General features: G+C 42.6%; 1 non-coding gene across 1 annotated transcript; it reads left to right on the top strand.

Moving 5' to 3' along the window:
- The first annotated feature begins 5,801 nt into the window (after positions 1–5,801).
- Positions 5,802–5,874, top strand: TRNAG-CCC (transfer RNA glycine (anticodon CCC)). Its single transcript has one exon. It is a non-coding gene; the product is annotated as a tRNA-Gly (tRNA).
- The last annotated feature ends 16,762 nt before the right edge of the window (positions 5,875–22,636 follow it).

Genomic DNA, 22,636 nt, shown 5'->3' with positions numbered 1-22,636 from the left:
CCAAGGTTACCAGCAATATTACAGACATTAGTCGCTTCATCAGCCTGGGTTCTAGAGTGAGGAAGACAGTGGGCGTGTGGGAGCAGAGGTCTCTCTCGGCCCATGATGGGCATGAGGCTTGTGGGAGAAGCCACTGAGATCCCAGAGTTGTTGATTACTCCATCATAGCCTGCCTCCCCCGACTGACACAGATGCTTTATTTTATTTGGGCTTAACGTGTCATTACTCATCATATAGTTGAAATGTTTTTCATGCTATTTTCTGCCATCCGCCCTAAAATGCTAGCTCTGTGAGAGCAAGGAATGTTGCCATTTTTGTTCCCTGAGATGTTTACCATGAGAAGACCAGTGCGTGACTCATTGTAGGCACTCAATAGATCTTTGTTGAATGAAGGTAAGAACAAAGCTACCTCATGACACCTGTGAATGGTGAGACAGAGTTAGCTGAGGGTGCTGTTAGAACACAGGGGAGACTGATCCAGAACAAGGCTGAATTTGTCTTCCCCTGTCTGACTTCAAGGCCTGGTGAGTGCCTGCAGCATTGTGGGAATCAGTATATGATGGTTGAGCTGTTACAATAAAGAGCTTCCGCTGTGGTTCTCAGAACCAAGTGGCTCACCATGAACACATGCATTAATAATTACTCCGTTCTCCTAGTGGTGAGACCTTCATCCATCACCTTGGAGGTCTTAGTCATGCCTTAGTCATGCCCAGTGACAGCTCCATCCAGCTTTCCCTAATGGCATTCCTCTCCTCCTTTCTCTATGTTCATTCTTCTCCTTTAACTCACACACTCAGGTGTGCCTTGGACATTTAGCCCCAAAAGACGCCTCCCTCCTTTCAGGACAAAGTAGCTCTTTGTCCCCATGTCATTGGAGATATTTCTCCCAGATTTCAGCCGCAGGAAACTGTTAGGGACAGACAGGTGTATCTCTCAAAAGATTCTAAAGGAGATATGCCCTTCTCACCAAATATTTTTACACACTGGAAATAATGCTGGCTTCTCTTTATCCCTGCATGAATGCGCTTCTAATGGATGTCCATTAGTTGCTCTTCAGACATCTGAAATACAAAACTCCAAATCAAAACTCATCTCTTTCTCTTCTTGAATTCCTTCCCTATTTAGGAGTTGACTTCCAAATACCCAAGCACTCTTTTTTACCCAACTTGCCACCTTTACTTAAAACAAGGAAGTCAAAGATCTTCAAGCTATTGTCACACGTTTTATCAGTCAGGGTTCTCCAGAGAAAGAGAACCAGTAGGAGAGATAGATAGATAGATAGATAGATAGATAGATAGATAGATAGATAGATAGATAGATAGATAGATGATAGATAGACAGATGATACATAAAATTGGCTCACATGATTGTGAGGGCTAGTGAATCTAAGATTTGTAGGGCAGGATAGCAGTATGGAAATTCAGGTAAGAGTTGACATTGCAACCTTAAGTCCAAAATCTATACAGAGACCAGCATGCTGGAAACTCAGGCTGGATTTATATGTTGCAGTCTTGAGGCAGAATTCTCTTTTCTCAGGTAAACTTTAGTTTTACTCTTATGGTCTTCAATTGATTGAATGAGACACATTGTCAAGAGTAATCTCCTTTATATTTAAAGTCCCTGATAGTAAATGCTCACCACCTCTACAAAGCACCTTCAGCCAACATCGAAACTATTGTTTGACCAAGCAACTGGGCACCATAGCCTAGCTAAGTTGACACATAAAATTAATTAGATTATTAATTAGTTGTCGTGGTGACAACTCCACATTCTTTAACCCATAGAAGACATTATTAATCAATCATTGCACTTTCCCAGATGAATTCAGATGAGGTTTTGTGATTCTTCTCCCAACAGCATTGCTGCCAGCTATTACCAATCGATCAGTTCTGGCAAGCTTATACTTTTAAAAGCAGTTCTAACTGTTTTTCTCTGCTACTTAATGGCTCTCCACTGCCTAAGATTCCTTATGTAAAGCATGTTTCACAAAACTTTAATCTGACAAAATAGTCTGTGAAAAAAGAGGTTTTGTAGTCAAAAGGTTTATTATAATTGACATATCATGACTCTTTCCAAAAATCTCAAGAGCTCCTACAGGGACCAAAACAATTACAGTTTGGTAACCCAGCTTTTCCCAAATCTGTCTGACCACACAAATCATTCTTAACATTATAATCACTAACCCTGAGGAAAACACATTTTGGGAAATGTGCCTTGTCACTCAAGGCCTTTTCATATCTGATATCAACTATCTTTCCAAACCAAATATCCTTTGAATCAGTGTTCCTCTAACATCCCCTACGCTATCTACATCCTGCTTGTCTCTCAATTTGCTCAATTAAAACCATTCCACAGTATCTGTGTCAATATCCTTTGTAACAGAAATAATATTATGTGCTCAATGAAACTTCTGCTGTTCAAGGCATACAGAATAAAACATATTTCCCAGGATCCTTTGAAGTTAGGGTTGGGGTTAGGGCCATGCTACTGAGTCTGTCCCTTGTGATGTGAATGAAATGGATTAAGGCACTTCCAGGCGTGGCTTCTCAACCTTTCACTGATTCTCCACTCTTTCTCTCTCTCTCTCTTTGGTCATATGGCCAGAAACATAGAGCTGTCAAAGGATAGAGCCACATGAAACAAGACACCTGTGTCCTTAGTCACCACTTAGAAGAGAACCCTGAGGAACCCCAACAGAATATGAGGAAGACATTCTCGTTATGTTAAGCCTCTGTGTTTGGGGGCTTTATGTCACAGCAGCTAGTGCTAATTATCCTGACTCTTGCACTCTTCCTATAGCCTAATCTTACGCCTTGGCTGGAATAGACTTTTTTTTTTTCCTCAGACTCCCATAATATAATATTTTGGCCCACTCATAACAGATATCATTGTCTACCTCTCATTAGAATGATTTATGTTGCTATTATATCTCTATTCCTAGACTTTGAGCTTCTTGAAGGCAAGAAGCTGAAGGCAAGATCTATATCCATTGAAGGCAAGATCTATATCCATTTCATCTCTGTACCCCTCCACCTCATTTTGGAGAATGAATTGTATATGGTAGTCATCAAGGATTGTTGGATAAAAGATGACATGAAGGCATTCACACTCTTTTTTTTTGGCCGCATGGCACAGCATGGAGGATGCAGGAATCTCATTTACACTGACCAGGGATCGAATCCAGTGGCCCCTGCAGTGGAAGCACAGAGTCTTAACCACTGGACCTCCAGGGAAGTCCCCAAGGGCACTCACATTCTAACAGAAAGTGTCATCATAGGGAGACAAAGCTGTGAGCTTAAGGGAGTTTAAGACCTGTAACATTTGGCAGGGACTCTTTGTTGCCAGCTTTGATTATGCTGGTCAGATGGACTCATACTCATCCCCCTGTATAAGTCTCTGGTACCTGTCAATGTAATACAAAGCCAGACTGAAGATTGGAAGACACTCAGATTTTGGAAGTTGACAGTACTTGTCTGAATCCCAATCCGCTCACTTCTAAGCCTCAGTTTCTTTGTCTTTAAATACGACAATCATCTCTATTTCAGGGGACTGCAAGGTGGATTAAATGAAATCTTGAATATAAGGTACCCAATGGAGGGCCCGGCACATGAGGAAGTGCTCTGCAAAATGGAAGATCACTCCGCCTGGGTTGTTGCCGTTGAGCTGTCAGCAGCGGCCATCTTGGCCTGGGGAAGCATGCCAGAGCCCTAGAGGAAATTGGGTGGCTTTTAAGCAGAGTTGATTAAATATGATTTTGCAGCTCCTGCTGAGAGACGAGCTGCAAGGGAACAGCTGTGTTGTTTTCTTGGGGAATCAAGGATTGATTAAGAAGTCCTCTTAAAAGACGAGTTTTGACGCCACTGAGCAGTTTGTTTAGTAAATGAAGTCCTCTCTCAAAAATCCGTGGCTAAATGGTGAGGTTGGAACAAAAAGTTAGTGACAGTTTTCTTTCTTCATTGATACTGACAGATTAAAGCATACATCTATCAGTGGGCCTTCCTGCTTCAGTCTGAGCTAATCCAACACTGATGTAGCTCTCTTTCTCAGTGAAAAAATGGCCAATTAGAGCAAAGCATAGCCTAATCTTTTACATAAACATATTAGAAAAAGGAGTCCCTGGGTGGAAATTTAAAGTGGGGAAGTATCACTCTATTCCTGTAACTGTCATCCTTCTTCCTTTGGGAGTGGTTACGAAGAATGCAAGGTTGATGAGGGGAAGACACACAGTTTGTGGTCTGTATTTGTTTTTCTTTGGTTTTGGTTTTTCTCTAGAAGTGTCAGTGAAATGAGGCAAAAAGTGAACTCAAGAGACCTGGGCTCAAGTCCTGGCTTGCCTACTGTGTCATCCTGAGGTTGATCCCTTCCCTTCTCTGGGCCTCAGTTTCCCGGACATAGGAAGGAGTCACATTGGGCAACCTCAAAGCCCTCCCTGCCATTCCACTAAGTTTAACATCTTAGGATTCCTTTTCATACATTCCCTGGGCTTGTGGAAAGAAAGAAAATGGTTGCCTTTGAGGTAGAATTGAGAGACTTCGTTTAAAAAGGAACATTTAGTCTGGAAGAAAAACAATGAGAAAGTTCTGTTCAGTTCTCCAATTAAAAGATAACTGTCAATCCCAACATATGAAATAGATAACTAATAAGGACATACTGTATAGCACAGGGAACTCTACTCAATACTCTGTAATGGCCTATATGGGGAAAGACTCTAAAAAAGAGTGGAGATATGTATACGTATAACTGATGCACTTTGCTGTATGCCTGAAACTTACACAACACTATAAATCAACTATATCCCAATAAAAATTAAAAATAAGAAAGATAACTGTCAAAGTTGAAGTAGCTAAATGGAGCAAAAAGAAGTTGATTTTTGGTTTATTGAACTTCTCTGTGCTCATCAGTTATTATTCATAATTTGCTCTATATGCAAAGACCATGGCAGGAAGGATTCTAAACCAAACCCCACAAATCCTATCTCCTCAGATGAGTAGGACCCAATATTTACTGAGCCCTCATGATTTGCAGGCACTATGCTAAGTGATCTATAAACTTTATTTCATTTTTCCTCACCACAGCAAAGAGGATGTAGAGATATTCTCATTTCACTAATTAGAGACAGGAAGTCAGTTGCCCAAGGTCATGAAATCAGGGACGGCTCTAGAATGCAAAGCCACCTCCTTCAGGTGCTCCCACAGAATAGCTCTTCTATCCTGTTATACCTCCTGGTGTCCTTCATTTTTCCCTTTCACAAATGTTTACCGAAGGCCTGCAGCAAAACAGCTGCTAGGGGGTGGTTCTGTGGCGAGACAGAAAGGGCTCCTGTTCTTAGAGAACTTGTATTCTAGCTGGGAGGTGGCAGAAAACAAGCAAAATCATAAATAGAAATATACAAAAAATTGCAGAGAATAGTAAATAAGATACAGGCAATAAGTTTAGAGTAAATGTAAAGAAGGAGTGGGTGGCTGCTTTATATTGGGTGGTTTGAAGCATCTCTCTCTGAGGATGTGACATTTAAGCTGAGACCTTGGAAAAAGCATCTGACCTCTCTGAGCTTCGGGTTTCCCAGCCGCAATATGGGGAATAGTAAAATATGCCCAGACAACAGGATTTTGGAGAGGAGCAAATGGGACTGAGAAGGCTAACTGCTTAGTGCACAGTAAGATCCTTGCAAATGCAAGGGTTTAACACTCGAGTGCTAAATCCCTATATGAAGCAATTTGTACTTGAAGGTTTAGGATTCCTCAGTATGAGAGTAAACCATAGTACTAGTAGTAGTAGTAGTAATAACAAAAGTTGGGACTTCCCTGGTGGTCCAGTGGTTAAGACTCTGCGCTCCCAATGCAGGGGGCCCAGGTTCGATCCCTGGTCAGGGAACTAGATCCCACGTGCATGCCACAACTAAGAGTTCACAAGCCACAACTAAGGAGCCCACCTGCCGCAACCAAATAAAAATACTTAAAAAAAAAAGTTTACTGAGTGCTTACTATGAGCAAGGCAGTGCTCTCAATACTTTGCATGTATGAGATGATTTAATCCCCTTAATCCCTCTAAGAAGCAAACGGTATCATTAGTTTCATTTTATAGATGCTGAAACCAAGGCTCACAGAGGTTGAGTCAGTGGCCAATTTTATGCAGAGGGCCTGGTGGAGCCAGGCTTTGGACTCAGGTGCTCTGGATCCCGAGGCAGTGTCCTCACCATCAAACTTTGCTATTTCACCTATAATTGCTTTTAAAAAAATAAAAAATTAGGTACAGCTGATTTACAATGTTATATTAGCTTCATGTGTATAGCGGAGTGATTCAGCACTGCATTAAAAGTTATTACAAACTAGGGCTTCCCTGGTGGCGCAGTGGTTGAGAGTCCCCCTGCCGAGGCTAGGGGACACGGGTTCGTGCTCCAAAAAAAAAAAAAAAAAAAAAAAAGCTATTACAAACTAATGGCTATAATTCCCTGTGCTGTATAATATGTCCTGTTGCTTATCTATTTTATGCAGAGTAGTTTGTGTCTCTTAATCCCATACCCTTATCCTGCCCCTCTCCCCTTCCTTCTCCCCACTGGTAACCACTAGTCTGTTTTCTATATCTGTGAGTCTATTTTTATTTTGCTGTATACATTTTTTGTTTTATTCTTTAGATTCCACATGTGATATCATACAGTGTTTGTCTGAATTATTTCACTACGTATAATATTCTTTAGGTCCAGCCACATTGCTGCAAATGACAGAATTTCACTCTATTTATGGTTGAGTAATATTCCATTGTATGTATATACCACATCTTCTTTATCCATTCCTCTGTTGATAGACAATGTGAGTTGCTTTCATATCTTGGCTATGAACTTTGGATTTTTCTAATTAGTGCTTTCATTTTTTCCAGATACATATTCTAGGAATGGAAGTGCTGGGTCATATGGTAGCTCTAGTCTTAATTTTTTGAGGAACCTCCATCCTGTTTTCCATAGTGGCTGCACCAATTTACATTCCCACCAACAGTGTGAAAGGGTTCCCTTTTGTCTACATCCTATCCAACATTTCTTGTAGGCTTTTTGGTGACAGTCAACTGACAGATGTGAGGTGATACCTCACTGTTGTTTTGATTTGCATTTTTCTAGTAATTAGTGATACTGAGCATCTTTTCATGGGCCTGTTAGCCAACTGTGTGTCTTCTCTGGAAAAAGGTCTATTCAGGTATTCTGCCCATTTTTTGATTGGGTTGTTTTTTTGATATTGAGTTGTATGAGCTGTTTATATATTTTGGATATTAACCCTTTGTCAGTCATATCATTTGCAAATATTTTCTCCATTCAGTAGGTTGTCTTTTCATTGTGACGATGTTTTTCCTTTGCTGTGCAAAGGCTGTTAAGTTTAATTAGGTCCCATTTGCTTATTTTTGCTTTTGTTTCTTTTGCTTTAGAGACACCACACAACTGTGGTCAATTAATCTATGACAAAGGAGGCAAGAATATACAAGGGAGAAAAGACAATCTCTTCACTAAGTGGTGCTGGGAAAACTGGACAGCTACATGTAAATGAAATTAGAACACTCCCTCACACCATTACAAAAATAAACTCAAAATAGACTGAAGACCTAAATGTAAGACCTGAAACCACAAAAATCCTCGAAGAGAACATAGGCAGAACACTCTTTGACATAAATCGTAGTAATTTTGTTTTGGAACTCTTTGAAATGAAACTGTCCCCCTTTAAGAGTCCCCCTAAAACTGAGTTCCCTTACCAAGCTTAAGAATAAATCTCTCTGTCCAAAACTTTGTTCCCTTTCTTGTCCCCTCTGACCTCAATCTTGTGCTAACTGAACACTTACCAACCAGAGTCAGACGACTAAGATTGCTGTTGTCCTATCATCATTACTGTTCAAACTCAGGTTGTTTCTCTAGGGCATGATGAGCTCACAGACCCCCAAGCTGTGGACCACCTGGCCAGAGAATCCTAAACCAGAGACACCCTGACTCCCAATAAGAAATATCACAGAAATGTCACGAAATGATGATTAATCCCAGCCTCTTTGTTCTTCCCCTTTGAAAAAAAAGGAACTCAAAGGCCAGGTTGGAGTGCATCTGAGGCTTGTCATCTGCTCCCTTGCTGGGTGCCCCGCAATATATCCTTACTTTGCTGCAAACTCCTGCTGTCTGAGTTGGGCTTTCTGTGCCGCAGGCAAACAAGCTCTTTGCTTGGTTACAGAAACCAGATCTCCAAAATCCCCTCTCCTCCTACCAAGTGTGGGTGAAAATGCCTGTGAACCCCATATTGCCTTTGCACTGTTTAGTTTTGTACCAGACGTGATGACCTTGGCCTGTAGGATGATCTGTCTGACGGGCAAACACACAGCACTGGATTTCTCCAAACGACTTGAGATCCTCCGAGCACTCAATGGACTCTAAGAATGTGCTTCAGGATGAGAAGCACAAGATAATAACAGCAAGCTTCCTAAAGAAGTGAGCTCCCCACTACCAGAGGTATACAGATAGAGGCTTGCTGGTCCTTTGTCAGGGGTGTTGTATAATGAACATTACAGATTAACTAGAGCATTGATCTAAGATCTCCTCAGCGCTAAAATCCCACCTTCTGATAGAGATATACAATAAGGGTCTTCTCTGCCTTTCTGTGCTTATAGATGAGGTAGGAAGCTGCCTATAAAATAACACTGCAGTGCCACCCCTCCCTCCTTCCCAAGTGTACAATCCACACATGACAGTCTTGTAGGGGAACAAAATTTTCCACCCCAAAATGTGTCTCTGTGGCATGAGGGTTAATTCAGACTGATTGTTTTTAAGAAACGCATGTCTTTCTTTTTACCTCCCCCTAGCTGCCTAAAGAATGTGGATCGGGGACCTGTTCCAGGAAGGGAACTATTCCCATGGATAAGTGTAGTGTGAACTGGGTGTGGAGACAGGGAGGAGCCTTGCAAAGCCTGTTTGTTAAAATTCCTCTCTGCGTCCCATTGTCTCTGCAAGGACCCAGCAAACATTCATTTACCGAGCATTTACTTATCCATCTCCATGTGAATAGCCTTCCTCCCCTTTGAAGTCCCAAACCTTTACCCCCAACATCCCCTTTTGTCTTTAGCTGAAGATGGTATTTAAGGTGAGGGTTTCAGACGTTTGGCGAGTACTCCATTCTTCTGGGTCTCTGCGGCCTATACATGTGATTAAACTTTTGTGTGACTTTCTGCTGTTAATTTTGCCTCACGTCAATTTAATTCTTAGGCCAGCCAGAAGAACCTAAAAGGGTAGGGGAAAATGTCTTCCTCCCTGACACTCTCAACCTGGAAATTGCTGTTTCTCTGATTTAAGGCGCAAAAGCCTTCCGTGAGAATGAAATTGTGATCTCTGGAAGGAGGTGACTTATCAATGACAGATATCAGAGTTGCCAGCTCCTATTCTATCCTTTCCTGAGAGAATTAAGCAGGGGACAAGGATAACTTGCTGGGATAGTGGGAAGGGCAAGAGGGAGGGCAAGATCCAGATTGGAATCTAAGGATAGAAACTGAGAAGTTGGAAGTTTCTAAAAAACTTTCTAAAAAAATTCAGAGTATTTCATATTTTGCCTGAGGCCACCCTCCTACTTCTAAAAATATCTCTAAACCATAGGAAATGTTTTCAGATATAAATTATAATCTGGAAAAAAAGTAGAGTCAGGGAGAAAAAGTGAAAGCTCCCCATAGACTCCTGCCCGTTCTAAAAGAAGGACCTTGTACTAACAGTCTAAGAGGAAGGAAAAAACCAGCAGTTATATTTTCCACACATTCGGGAAAGGGTCTGGTTTACAGACTCAGACATGTGGTTCAGAACCAGGTTTTTGTTTTCTTTTATCTGTGTCAATTCACAAAAGTCAGTCTGTATGAGGCCATCAAAATGAAAAAGGTTGAAATAAATTTGCTGGATCTCAGGGAGAAGGGGCTGTTTCAGCCAGCCTGAAGTGCTGAGCAGAGAGGCTCCTTCTTATAATAAGGGTCAGACCTCAGGTGATCCTTGAAGAGCTGGCTTCATGAGGACACATGGACGACAGGGCTGGCATTCATGGGACCACAGTGCTAGTTCCAATTACGTGCTGAGGGTGATACTCAGCAGAAACTCAGGGTTCCAAGCTTCTGTTTTCTCAAATGAGCTGGAGGTTTGTGTGTGTGTCATTTCCCCCTGAAGGGTCAATTTATCAAGTCAGCAGCAGGACAGCATGGACCAGATTTACACCCAGGGACACTAAAGAGAGCATCACATCGTGGCAAAGACAAACAAAACAGACGCGGGTTCTAATTCTTCCTCTACTACTCGGCCAAGTTGCTTCCACTTCCTGAGCCAATCATGTCAACTATGAGTGTAAAACAACAGTCTAAACTTTGATCTTGCAGAGTCTGAATGAGAGAATGCAAAGAGCGCGCACAGCCTAACACAGCACGAACTTTTAGTCGAGGCCACTAAATAATAGTACTGTTTTTATAACACATATCATATACATTTCTATTTATATTTATGGTTGGGCGAGATTTCTTTTGCAAATAGCTATCCTAGTTTTCTGTTGTACTTTCAGATCTGAATGGTAGAGGTAGTCTGTCTGAATGGATTATTTAGAATACATTACCTCTGGGTCATCTGTCAGTGGCTGCCTTGGGTCAGATGTCCACTGAAGGCCTAACCAGAGGCACAAAGAACAGCTTACAGAGCCTTTCGTGAATTGAGACCATGGACGTGATGTTTCAGGTAGAGCAGACCTTAGGTTGATTTGTCCAGCTCATCAGCTGAACCAACCACTTTGTAGTGTGAGCCCCGACAGTTGGGTTTTCCCTTTTTTGGAATGTAAGGCCCGACTTAAGCTCTGATTGCTGAGGCATCCACTTCAAAGCAGGCTATCTCAAGTAAACCACTGCCAGCCACAGGACTAGATAAACAGTCCGGTCACCTGCCCCCACTGAGGTTCTATTGCTTTAGAGCTCATTTGGGCTACTTGTTTTTTTTTCTCTCATGCTTTAAATTCCCGCTTTTATGTTTTAAATTCACCACTAAAGAATGAGCCCTGAAACCCTAGGCCTCCAGCCTTGACCCCAATAAAAACAGAACCCCAGGCCCTTACTCTACCCCCGCACACCTCTGGCACAACACTCCACACCACTCTTTTTTCAAAGTTTCATGGTGGTTATTGCTGAAGGACATCCTACAATCATAATAAGAACCATAAAGTCCTATCCAACTTCAACACTGGTTACTGATCGACTGAGACAGGCACAAAACACACAAGCATATGAAAATTCTTAAGAGAAACCCCAGGCATGCCTGGACCCTCTACACACATAGGGAGTTAATTGGAAATGTGCAGTCAACAGTAAAATAAATATTCCAACTGGAGTGGTCGCCATTAGTTGGTGGATATCATCTTTATCACAGATTCTTAATGGAGTGGCATCAAAGCCCATTTTGCCCTGCCCTTTTATTTTTATATGGGAAACCTAAGTTCAGAGAGAGGAAGTGACTTGGGAAAGTCACCCCACAATCTCTTCTCTATTACTCAAATCCCTCCCAGCTTCAAGGCTTAAGTCTTACCTCCTTTGTACAGATTGCCTTGCATGTCTTCTCCCCCGTGGTCTCAGTGTCCTCGGTTTGGGACTTAATTATATCCATTCACTCACCTTATGCAGAGATGTATTCTTGAGTGCCTACCATGGGCCCGATTCTTGCAGAGACCAACAGGACACTATTCCTACCTTCAAGGAGCTCGCGGTCTAGATCAGTGCTGTCCAAATGAAATAATGTGAGCCACAAACATCATTTAAAATATTCAAGTAGATGCATTTAAACAGGTTTAAAAAAAGGGATGAAATTAATTCTAGTCCTTTTATTTGACCAATGTATCCAAAATATTTTAATTTCAACATGTAATCATTACACAGTTATGAATAAGACATTTTACAATATTTTTTTATAACAAGACTGTACTGTGTGATTACCTTTCCAGGACATCTCAGTTTGAACCACATTTCAAGTGCTCAACATCCTCGTGCGGTCAAAGCTGACCTTTGAGATGAACAATAAACATCTTGTAGCTTGAAGTTTAGCCCTAGGGACCTGCCAAGGACATCGGTTCATACGATACCTTGATTCTTCTGCACATAAAGTCCTGGGCATGCAACTTCAAAATGCGTGTTCAAAGTCTTTCCATAAAAGATAATTGTGGAGTTCTTCCTTCTGAGATGCTAAGACAGTTGAATGATGTCTCATAAAAAGCTGTGACTGGTTGAGCTGGGCCCAACATGTTGGGAGGTAGCTTCTAAAAATGATGAATTACATGAAAATTAACTTGGGATCGGCCAGATGGAAGCTGCTGCCTAATGCTTTTACCATTATGGAAGAGCTGCCTAAAGGAAGAAATATTGTGAGCAGATCATGGAAAACTTAAACCAGAGTCAAACTCAAGCCCCAGTGTTGATAAACGGCAATACGACATGTCCCTTGGATACTAAGCCCTGTAAATAAATAAGAACACAAAATGCTACCACTCACAGGCCTGTCTCAAGTGCATGTGTGTGCCTCTACTTAACTCTTGTCCTGCCTTATTTGTGAGTTAACGTTTGAAATAATCAGGAGAATTAGCTAAATTGTTTGGGTAATCTCTTGAATAGTTGGGCGCTTGTCATGACTAGCTGAAACGTCACTTCATCTCTGTGTGCTTTCTTAAGACAGCAAGGAAGAGTGTTATTCTCATGCCTGCTTTGGTTTATCACCTTGCGGGGCTTAGACAAGGCAACTTCTCTCCCAGATCAGTTTCCCTGGGAAATAAAACATTCCCACTTTAATATTCCTCTAAGCTCTGAGAATGACCTCCAGATAGTTCTGGGCCAGATGATCCAATCATGCTGAGTGAACCCAGATTTTATAATCCAATTGATGAAAACTTCCTTCTCAGTGTAAATGTTGTTTGGATTTCCACAACTTGCTTTAAGACAGTGCTTTGAACTTGCAAGCTTAGACTCTCTCCTAGGCAGAGATGACTGTGTATAACTTGGTTTACCATTTACCACCCATTTCTCTTTCTTGAGGGTAATAGTTCCACAAATTTCCTTTGGAGAACCGACTCTGCCATTCTTAGCTATGCATTTTGGGTGGGACTGACTCACCTCCGACTCCAGAGGTAGACTTTGATTGGTGTATGCTAATCCGTGAAGCCCATCTACCTGGCAGCACAGTTGGTTTAGAAATAGTCATGTGACACCATTTAAGCCAATGAGATGCAAGGAGACATAAGCTGAGAATGAAGCTTCTGGGAGTGAAGCTTTCTCACATTTTAAGGAGCCCTAATGAGAGTGAAGTTCTTCCTGTCCCCACTTATAAATGAACATGCAGACCTAGAGCGTCTGGCTGCTACCTTATATCCATCTTATATGCTAAGATGGTAACAAACAGGTAGAAAGCAGAGTGAAGAAACAGACAGAAAATAGACCTTTGCTCATAATATTGAGCTCTGGCTACAGAAACCCTGGCCTTACTTCTGACTTTTGGATATGACCATCAGTAAAGTCCCTTAATTATCTAAACAAGTTTGATTATTTCTGTTAAATGCAACCAAACTGTCTAATGAGTTCAGTGATGAAAACTACCTCAAACCTGAATATCCTTTCCTACTTATCAAACTCCATTGTCCCAGATATCTTTTCTGTTAGGAAATCATTTCCATGAACAGATCCCAGACACTTTGCCACGTCTCTTCACATCAAACAGAGCCCTGTTTTTCTTTGTGTATAGAAGGTGATTCTTAGCTAGATAATAAAAAATGTTTCCGCAGTGCCACGACTTCTTCCAGATAAATCTGTGTGACTCAAACACAGGCTTAGGCAAAACAGTAGTTTAATTGTCTAGCAATCTACACAAAATAGGACTATTTCTGATCTGAGTATTAGGAGGCTAAATAAGATGATTTAAGATTGTTCCCAAAGACAACTTCCTTGAGACTTTAGTTTATAATCCCACGTAGCATCAGATCAGGGTTGCCCGATCCAAAAACTTCACATGTGGCGTTTTGATATTTATAATATGTCTGTTTTGTGTTTTGTTTTTTTTTTAATATAATATAAGAAAGCATTTCAATCTGTGCTCTGGAGCAGACAGCCTGGGTTTGATTCCCAGCTCTGTCACTTCTGGCAATACAGTCTCATGTGAACTTAGATCTTCTCCCTCTGTACTTCCATTTTCTCCTTTGTAAAATAAGGATAATAGAATTCCCTATCTCAAAGGGTCTTTGGAAGGATTAAATCAATTCTCACTGCAAATCCTTAGAACAGTGCCTAAAACAGTATAAGCACTCAGTCGATAGAATTATTCTTAGTAATATTTTACAAAATATCCAAATTATGTGATGCCTCCTTATCTTAAATGATCTGTTCTGAGTATCCAAACAGAAGTATGGACACTGTACAAGGAATTATATATGCATTGTATATAGACATTATATATGAAGGCATTACATAGTGACAACAGCCATGTGCCAGGATGTTATGACCCATTTTCCACAAGAAGAAACTGGGTCTTAAAAAGTCCATAGATGGTAGGGGACAGAGACAGGACTAGAGCTCCATTCTCTGAAAGCTTAAACCACACGTGTTCCATTCAGTTGTTTACCTATGACTTGATGGTCTCTGCATTTCTCCTGCTTTGGCATAGACCTGCCTTATTTAGCCTCCTCCCAAGGATGAATCCCCTTCTATCTGTCTCCTTCTCCTCATTCCCCAGAGTCCCACTGACTGCAAAACATGGAGAAAGACTGTTCTTGTTGGGTCAAGTTTCCACACTGGGCGAATCATTTGTTTGCCTCAATCAAGGGATCATCTAACAAAAATCAGAAGGTGATTCAAAATCAACTACGGACTCCTCGTTGCCCTCAGAATAAAGTTCATTGATGCATTCAGCCTTTCCACAAAGATGTCCCAATGTTCCAAGCAGTGTACTAGTTCCAGTTACTTAGGGAACTTACAAGGCTGCCAAGATTTGCCTTCTGTATGTTTTTCCAACCTCGGCGCTTGCTACATCCACATCCAACTTTACACACCAGGCTTCATCCACTCTTTGCTATTTCCTGTAATTACCATGCTCTTGCTAATCCCCAGATCTCTGTATGCTGTTGCCTCTGGATAAAACGCACCCCAAGCCTCACCTCCACTTTGCCCAGCTGACATTTATTTGTCCTTCAGGCCCCAGCTCAGACAGCTCATCTTCTGTGCTCTCTGGCTCCTAAAGGAGATAGAAGCCTTGCTTTGTGGTCCAGCCCTGTTTCTGCACCACCATCCCATCTGCCATAATCTACTGAAATTTCTTGCCTCCTTATGTAATCCTCCACTGGAAGACAGCATTCATAAGAGAGGGATGACAATTTATTCGTATCTAAATCCTTAGCACTTAGCATAGTGCTTAATATATAGTGTAAGCACAGTAAACCTTTTTTTTTTTTTGCGGTACGCGGGCCTCTCACTGCCGTGGCCTCTCCCGTTGCAGAGCACAGGCTCCGGACGCGCAGGCCCAGCGGTCATGGCAGCCACTCCGCGGCATGTGGGATCTTCCCGGACCGGGGCACGAACCCGTTTCCCCTGCATCGGCAGGCGGACTCTCAACCACTGCGCCACCAGGGAAACCCTAAATCTTTGATTAATGAAGGAATCAGCTATGTAATCACTGAACCAGTGAAGGTGGGATTGAGAGGAAAGGAAGGAAGATGATATTGAGAGTCACCATCTATCTACCTCTAGTCACAGAAGCCAGGGGAAGTCTAAAAGATAACAAGTTTCAAGGGATCCCAGTTATCAATTCATTTAAACTGAATCCCTGTTGCTTGAGTGCCTGACTTACCAATACCATAATTCTCGTCTATAACTTCCTAAGAAATCATGTGCTCAATCGCAAACTCAAGCAAAAGACTTGGCTTAGGGTATCCTTTAAAGGGAAAGTACTCTGTCTCTCTGACCAAATTCCGCACCGGTGAAGAAAGTGGAAGTGTGAGGGAAATAGTCCTCAGGGGAGATGAATTAGAAGAATGAGTAAAGTTTTCCCAAATTACCATAAGCTGTGTAATATTTCTTAAGGTCTTTGTTGGAAACAACACCTCTCGAAACTAATTGCTTTAGGAGAGTCACACATCCAAAAGCAAACCCAACTCTACCTATATCACAAAATCTCATTTTCTTTTGGCTTTAGTGAATGACATCAACAAAATTTAATTGAGCATTTATTATATACCCAAGAGAGAGGGATGAATAGGCCGAGCATGGAAGATATTTAGGACAGTAAAAAATACTCTGTATGATCATATAATGATGGATACCTATCATTATAAGTTTGTCTAAACCCATAGAATGTACAAGCCCAAGAGTGAGCCCTAATGTAAACCATGGACTTTGGGTGACTGTGACGTGTTGATGTAGGGTCATCAGTTGTAATAAATGTACCACTGTGATGGGGCATGTTGATGATAGAGGAGGCTATACATGTATGGTGCCAGGGAGTATATGGGAACTCTCTGTACCTTCCTCTTTTCTTTAAATTTATTTATTTATTTTTGGCTGCACTGAGTCTTTGCTGCTGCGCACGGGCTTTCTCTAATTGCTGCGAGTGGGGGCTGCTCTTCGTTGCGGTGTGCAGGTTTCTCTCGTTGTGGAGCATGGACTCTAGGTGTGCAGGCTTCAGTAGTTGCGGCGTGTGGGCTCAGTAGTTGTGGCTCGCAGGCTCTAGAGCGCAGGCTTAGTAGTTGTGGCACACGGGCTTAGCTGCTCCGTGGCATGTGGGATCTTCCAGAACCAGGGCTCAAACCCACGTCCCCTGAATTGGCAGGCGGATTCTTAACCACTGCGCCAACAGGGAGGTCCCTGTACCTTCTTCTTAATTTAAATGGCTCTAACAAAATAAAGTCTTAATATTTAAAAACTACCCAAATTCATGAATTCTGCCAAAAATGTACAGGAGGATAGCTCTGTATGGGAAAGGATCATGTCTTTTCTTTTTCTCTGCTGTAATTTCAGCTCCCAGCACTGTATATGCCACAGGGCAGGCACTCTGTACATCTTCCTTGAATAAGTAGGAAATTATTCGTTACTTCATGGTCTTTGTTTTCATCCCAGCCAATGCCATGGCCTCACTCACTTGTAATATACAGTGTCTGCAGTGTCTCATCATAGGAGTTAGGCAGGTCAAAATTTTATTAAAAATAAACAAAAAAACCCCACAACTCATGGGCGTACTTAAAAGTGAATTTTAGAGGAAAATGAAAAGAAAAACAATAGAAGATCTCACTTGTGTCTCTACATTGAGAACACCGGGTCAAGGAAACTTTTCAAATTTTGAAAAAATTCTAGAAGTCCAGAAAGCTATAGGGTTGGAGACATCTGGAGAAGTGTCTGAATCTTATTCTTTTCCACTGAAAATGTAGAACGTAGGTGCATGTCTTTCTGCACATATAGCCATAGTAAAGTTTTTTGTTTTTATTTTTAATTATTAAGAGGGAGGAAAGGAGGACAGAAGGAAGGGCATGGTTTTTATTCCCCAAATGCAAAACATGCTTATTTTGCTCCCAAAGGTCTAGTGAGTCCAGAGTTACCATTGAGGGAATGTGTCTGTCAGAAATTCCTTCAGCCAAGTCCAAGCCTGGAAATTCAGCCGTCTCCATTCCTTCAGGGACTCACAAAGCCCCACTATTTCAGCAACATGTCCTTCCACGAACAGGCAGGCCTGTTCCTACCATTTTCTAAGAAAAGCTGCTCTTTGAAACTAGAGACTGAAGAGTAGCCTCTGCCCTCATATCATAAAACTAACCTCTCAGTCCTGACAAGGGAGGACAGAGTTTTATGGGCAGATAAATAATGAAATTGCTTTATCTACCCAGAACAGTAACTGTCTGCTCAACTGGTGAATGGAGAAGCCTGCTGACATGGAGACTCCAGAGAGACATTTTTTGAATCCCAGCCAGTCTTTCTAGTTTAAGAAAGTGTTTCCAACCAATTCTCCCCCTCAGATGGCACAGGCACAGACATAAGAGATAAATCCTTGTTGCAAGGAGGGAGAGAGCGAAAACAGTTCACATCCTTTGGGATGTACCCTGGGGTATCCTGGTGATACTGGAAGATGTACCTTCCTTCTGTCTTCCAGCAAAGGATCTGGAGCATTAACATGGATTCAGTTATATCACATGTTGTTGCACCCTGTGCTAGATACTCCACACGTGCCAACTCATTTACACTCATTAGAAACCTACCAGAGAGATATCTTCCACCCCATTTGACAGGACATTGAAACCCAGGGAGGAACTTTTCATACTCATGGAGTAATAAGTCAGTGGTAGAGGTTGCATCTGGATCAAGATCCAACTGGCTTCAAACCCCCGCCCTTCCCAACACACAGTACTGCAAGGAGAACGTAAAATGGGAAGCAAGAGGCTGAACCTAGCGTTAGAATCTATAATTTTAGTGGCAAGATCAGGAGAACAGGAATTATATACATAGGTCCCAGTCCTGGCTCTGCCACTAACATACCTGGGGCCAGTGCTGAATTTCCCTGGGCCTCAGATTCCTACTGTGAAACAAGTGAGGGTTGGGTTGGCATGAAGTCTGTTGACTTCAGGGCTTGGCTTCTGTTATGTATTTAACAAACAGCAGTCTTCTTGGAGGAGGGCATTTGTCTTATTCATTTCTACTCACGTTCTTCCGTAGTACAGGGCGTGGCGCAGCGTTAGAACCCAGTGAGTGTGTATTCAGATAATGAATGAGCAATTCAATATTCTTCCAAGGATTCTTTGCTGCCAACACGTGTTTCTTATCATCTATAGTGAGGCGTTCAAATTCTCAAGGCAAACGTGAAAACCACTTCATGATCTAGGCCACATCTGCCTCTTCAATCTCATCCTGGCCATGCCTCTGAACCAGCCCTGTGCTCCAGACAAACCCATCTATTTGCAATTACCGAACACATAATGCAATTTCCTCCCTCCTTTTCTTTTTCCTCTGGATATATGGCTCCCTCCATCCGCACTTCCTTCACCTTAACCACACCTTAGCTCTTGCTCACCTGACAAAAGCCTTCTCACCTTGGGGGGCTCCCACCAAGCTTCCTCTCTTCCTGTAAACATTTTCTGAATGTTTCCTATCCTCTCATGAAACTAACTAACTCTACCCTCTCCCCACCCAGGGATTCCCCTGGGCTCCCTATTACCAATAACACGTCAATTCTCTTATTTTTTTAAAGTAGTACTTTCCCCCCATGTGACTACTAGCTTCTTTAGAGCAATAGCCATGTACTAATTTTCTTTGTATCCAGAGACCAGCACAGGATTCAAAATGCAGTAAGTACTCATAAAAAGGATCCAACTCATTCGCTTACAAGTAGTTAGTGGCAACATATTATGTGTCAGGGACTATTCAGGGGCTGGGGAAACAAGGGCGATCCAAACTGATCCAAACCAGGCACGTGCCTCGTCTTGATGTAGTAGTCAACTGGCCACTCAAAAATGCTCAGTTAGGGCTTCCCTGGTGACGCAGTGGTTGAGAGTCCGCCTGCCGATGCAGGGGACGCGGGTTCGTGCCCCGGTCCGGGAAGATCCCCCATGCCGCGGAGCGGCTAGGCCTGTGAGCCATGGCCGCTGAGCCTGCGCGTCCGGAGCCTGTGCTCCGCAACGGGAGAGGCCACAACAGTGAGAGGCCCGCGTACCACACACACACAAAAAATGCTCAGTTAGAATTATTACAGGTACAAAAAAGAAGAGATGGAGGCCCTTAAGAGAGGCTTTGACCCAGTGAGGGAAGACAGTAAGGCAAACCTCCCCAGAGAAAGTAACATGTGAAGTACAAGTAAGAGTCATCAGGAAGGTGGGGGATCAGAGAGGGGATAAATGAGTAAGTTTTCCAGGTGCCCAGGGGAGTGTGTTTTTTCCTAATAGACCCTGAGATTCTGAGGCTCAATTTCTCCATCACCACTAGGGATCGATCCTTATCTCAATGTGTGTGTGTGCGTGTGTGTGTGTGTGTGTGTGTGTGTGTGCGTTTTGTTTAATAAATTTATTTATTTTTGGTTGCATTGGGTCTTTGTTGCTGCACACAGGGTTTCTATAGTTGTGTCGAGCAGGGGGCTACTCTGTTGTGGTGAGCAGACTTCTCACTGCAGTGACTTCTTTTGTTTCAGAGCAGGGGCTCTAGGTACGCAAGCTTCAGTAGTTGTGGCTCACGGGCTCTAGAGCGCAGGCTCAGTAGTTGTGGCGCACGGGCTTAGTTGCTCCGCAGCATGTGGGATCCTCCCCAACCAGGGCTTGAACCCATGTCCCCTGCATTGGCAGGCGGCCTCTTAACCACTGCACCACCAGGGAAGTCCCTCAAAGTGTGGTTTTTGAGGATAAATGAGGAAATGTACTTTACGTACTACTCACAGCCATTGGCGTAAAGTTTCTGCTTTACAAATGCAATGCCTCTAACCATTCTTTCAGTAATGGCAGGAGAAAGAACATGTGGCTACTTGATAGAATACCCCAAGGCACTGGCTCACACTAAAACATAACAAACTCAATTCTCCCTCCAAGTCATGGGGAGAGTTGGCCTCTTTCTGAATACTCTCTCTAGATTTATTGTGTTTATTTGTCTGTTTACTTTATCAGCTTCAGATTCAGGAGGTCTAGATTTTAGCCTTCAGTTCTCCCACTGACTTACAGATAAGCTCAGAAGTTAAACCTGATGATTGATTTTTTTTTATAAGAACTTCTCTTTTTCCTTCTTTCTTTTCTTTCCTCCCTCCTTCTCCCTTCCTTCCTTTCTTCCTCCCCTCCTTCCTTCCTTCACTCTTTCTCTCCCTCATTAGTTACTCCTGAGTACTGCGTTCAGCCATACCTACCGGGGGCCAGTTGCTGGGTTAAGTACTGGGAATACAGGAATGACCAAGGCAGTCATGTCCTAGCTTTCATCTGAGCTCACAGATGTGAAACATAGCTATGGAATGGCAGTTGGAATAACCACAGTGAAAAAGATTGCGTTACTATGGAAACATGTGACAGGAATCTAACCTAGTCTGGGAGGTCAGAGAAGTTATGTTGCAACTACATCCTAAGGATGAGTAGAAGTTATCCAGGAGAAGGATTGGGGGCAAACCTTTCTAGGATGAGGAAGTAGCATTTTCAAAGACCACAAAGATTAGAGGGACTAAAAGATGGTGGTCAGCCTGGCTGGAGAAGATAAGAGTACCCCAGAAAGAGGCTAGAGAGAAGCCAGGGATTTGTTCATGCCAGATGGAGTCGGTCACATTAGGCAATTTGAACTTTATCCCAAGAGCAATGGGAGTGGCAGCTATGGAGATCCTTCCATCTCCCCCCTTAAACTATGCTTTTATTTCTCTAAACCCCTAGCAATAATTCATGGAAACCGTTTCCTTCTTTTTCCTCTCCTCCTCCACTAATACCTAGAGGGATCCACCCTACATTTCCCCCCTAGGCTCCATCAGCAGGGCATGATTGTAAGGCATCCCAGCTTGGAGAGTTGCTTTTGGATCCAAGGGTTACAGCTGATGCTGCCCACCTCCTCACTGGCTCAAATAGGAATCAACCAGGAATTACTGGGTGAAGCCCATTCACTAGCTGTGTCCCAGCAATTCATTCACAGCAAGAGGACTGACCCCCCCCCCCACCTCCAAAAGCAATCGTGCCTGCTCATTGAAGAATAACTGAGTCAATGGGCCCATTCATGGGCCTGTCCTTGCATCTCAGCTCTCCATTTCTCCAGAGATATATGGCAGGATATCCATATATGCAGCAGTCAGTGGAAAGCCATGGAATGGGTGGGGTGGGTGGAAAATATCTTTTTCTTTACAAATTTATGGAAAGCAAATAGTGCAGTTCTCCTCCCTCGTGATGCTAAATATAACAAGTCACAGATCCTCCTTTTTCAACTTACAGCAGACATTGATTTTTTTTCATAAAGAAGGAATAGCAAAAACACATGAGACAGGCAAATCTGCTACAATCATTGAGTATTGATTCAAAGACCAATTCTTTTTAGCTAGACCCAGAAACCACCTATGCAAAGGACGGCCGGCACGAAGTCTCAACTCAGAACCGAATATTAACAAGGACATGTTCGTGGTCAGCACGTTCCTCCCAAGGCTCGAAGTCCCCGTCCCCAAAGTCTGTTCCTTTTCCTCTTTCTCCTGCATGGTGAGCCCATGTCCTTGTGTACTCAACTCCTTCCAGACATGATAGTGCTACTTGGTATTAAGGAGATCAAAATTCAATTTTAGTAGATTACTAACGAGTCCATTCCAGGATTTCTCAGTCTCAATATTATTGACAAGTTGGCCCAAGTAAATGTGGTGGGACCGTCCTGTGCATTGCAGGACATTTAGTGGCATCTCTGTCCTCTTCCCAGCAAATGAAACTATCATCCCTCAGCATCTGTGACAACCAGAAATGTCTCCAAACATTCTACATATCTTCTGGGAGACAAACTTGCCCCAGGTTGAAAACCACAGATCTATTCTTAGCCTGAAAGTGGTAGAATCATCTTCTCACACCTCCAGTATAGTGGAGAACACAGTTCTACATCACACTGCTGAAACATTGATCACTATTCCCTCGAGTTCCAACTTTCTAATGAAATCCAGTAGTCTTATATTCCCTTTGATCTC

The sequence above is a fragment of the Neophocaena asiaeorientalis genome, unplaced genomic scaffold (assembly GCF_003031525.2).
Source record: "Neophocaena asiaeorientalis asiaeorientalis breed wild unplaced genomic scaffold, Neophocaena_asiaeorientalis_V1.1 scaffold78, whole genome shotgun sequence".
NCBI classification, from domain to species: domain Eukaryota; kingdom Metazoa; phylum Chordata; class Mammalia; order Artiodactyla; family Phocoenidae; genus Neophocaena; species Neophocaena asiaeorientalis.
Note: the sequence above shows the minus strand (reverse complement) of the source record. Positions and strands in the feature narration are given on the sequence as shown.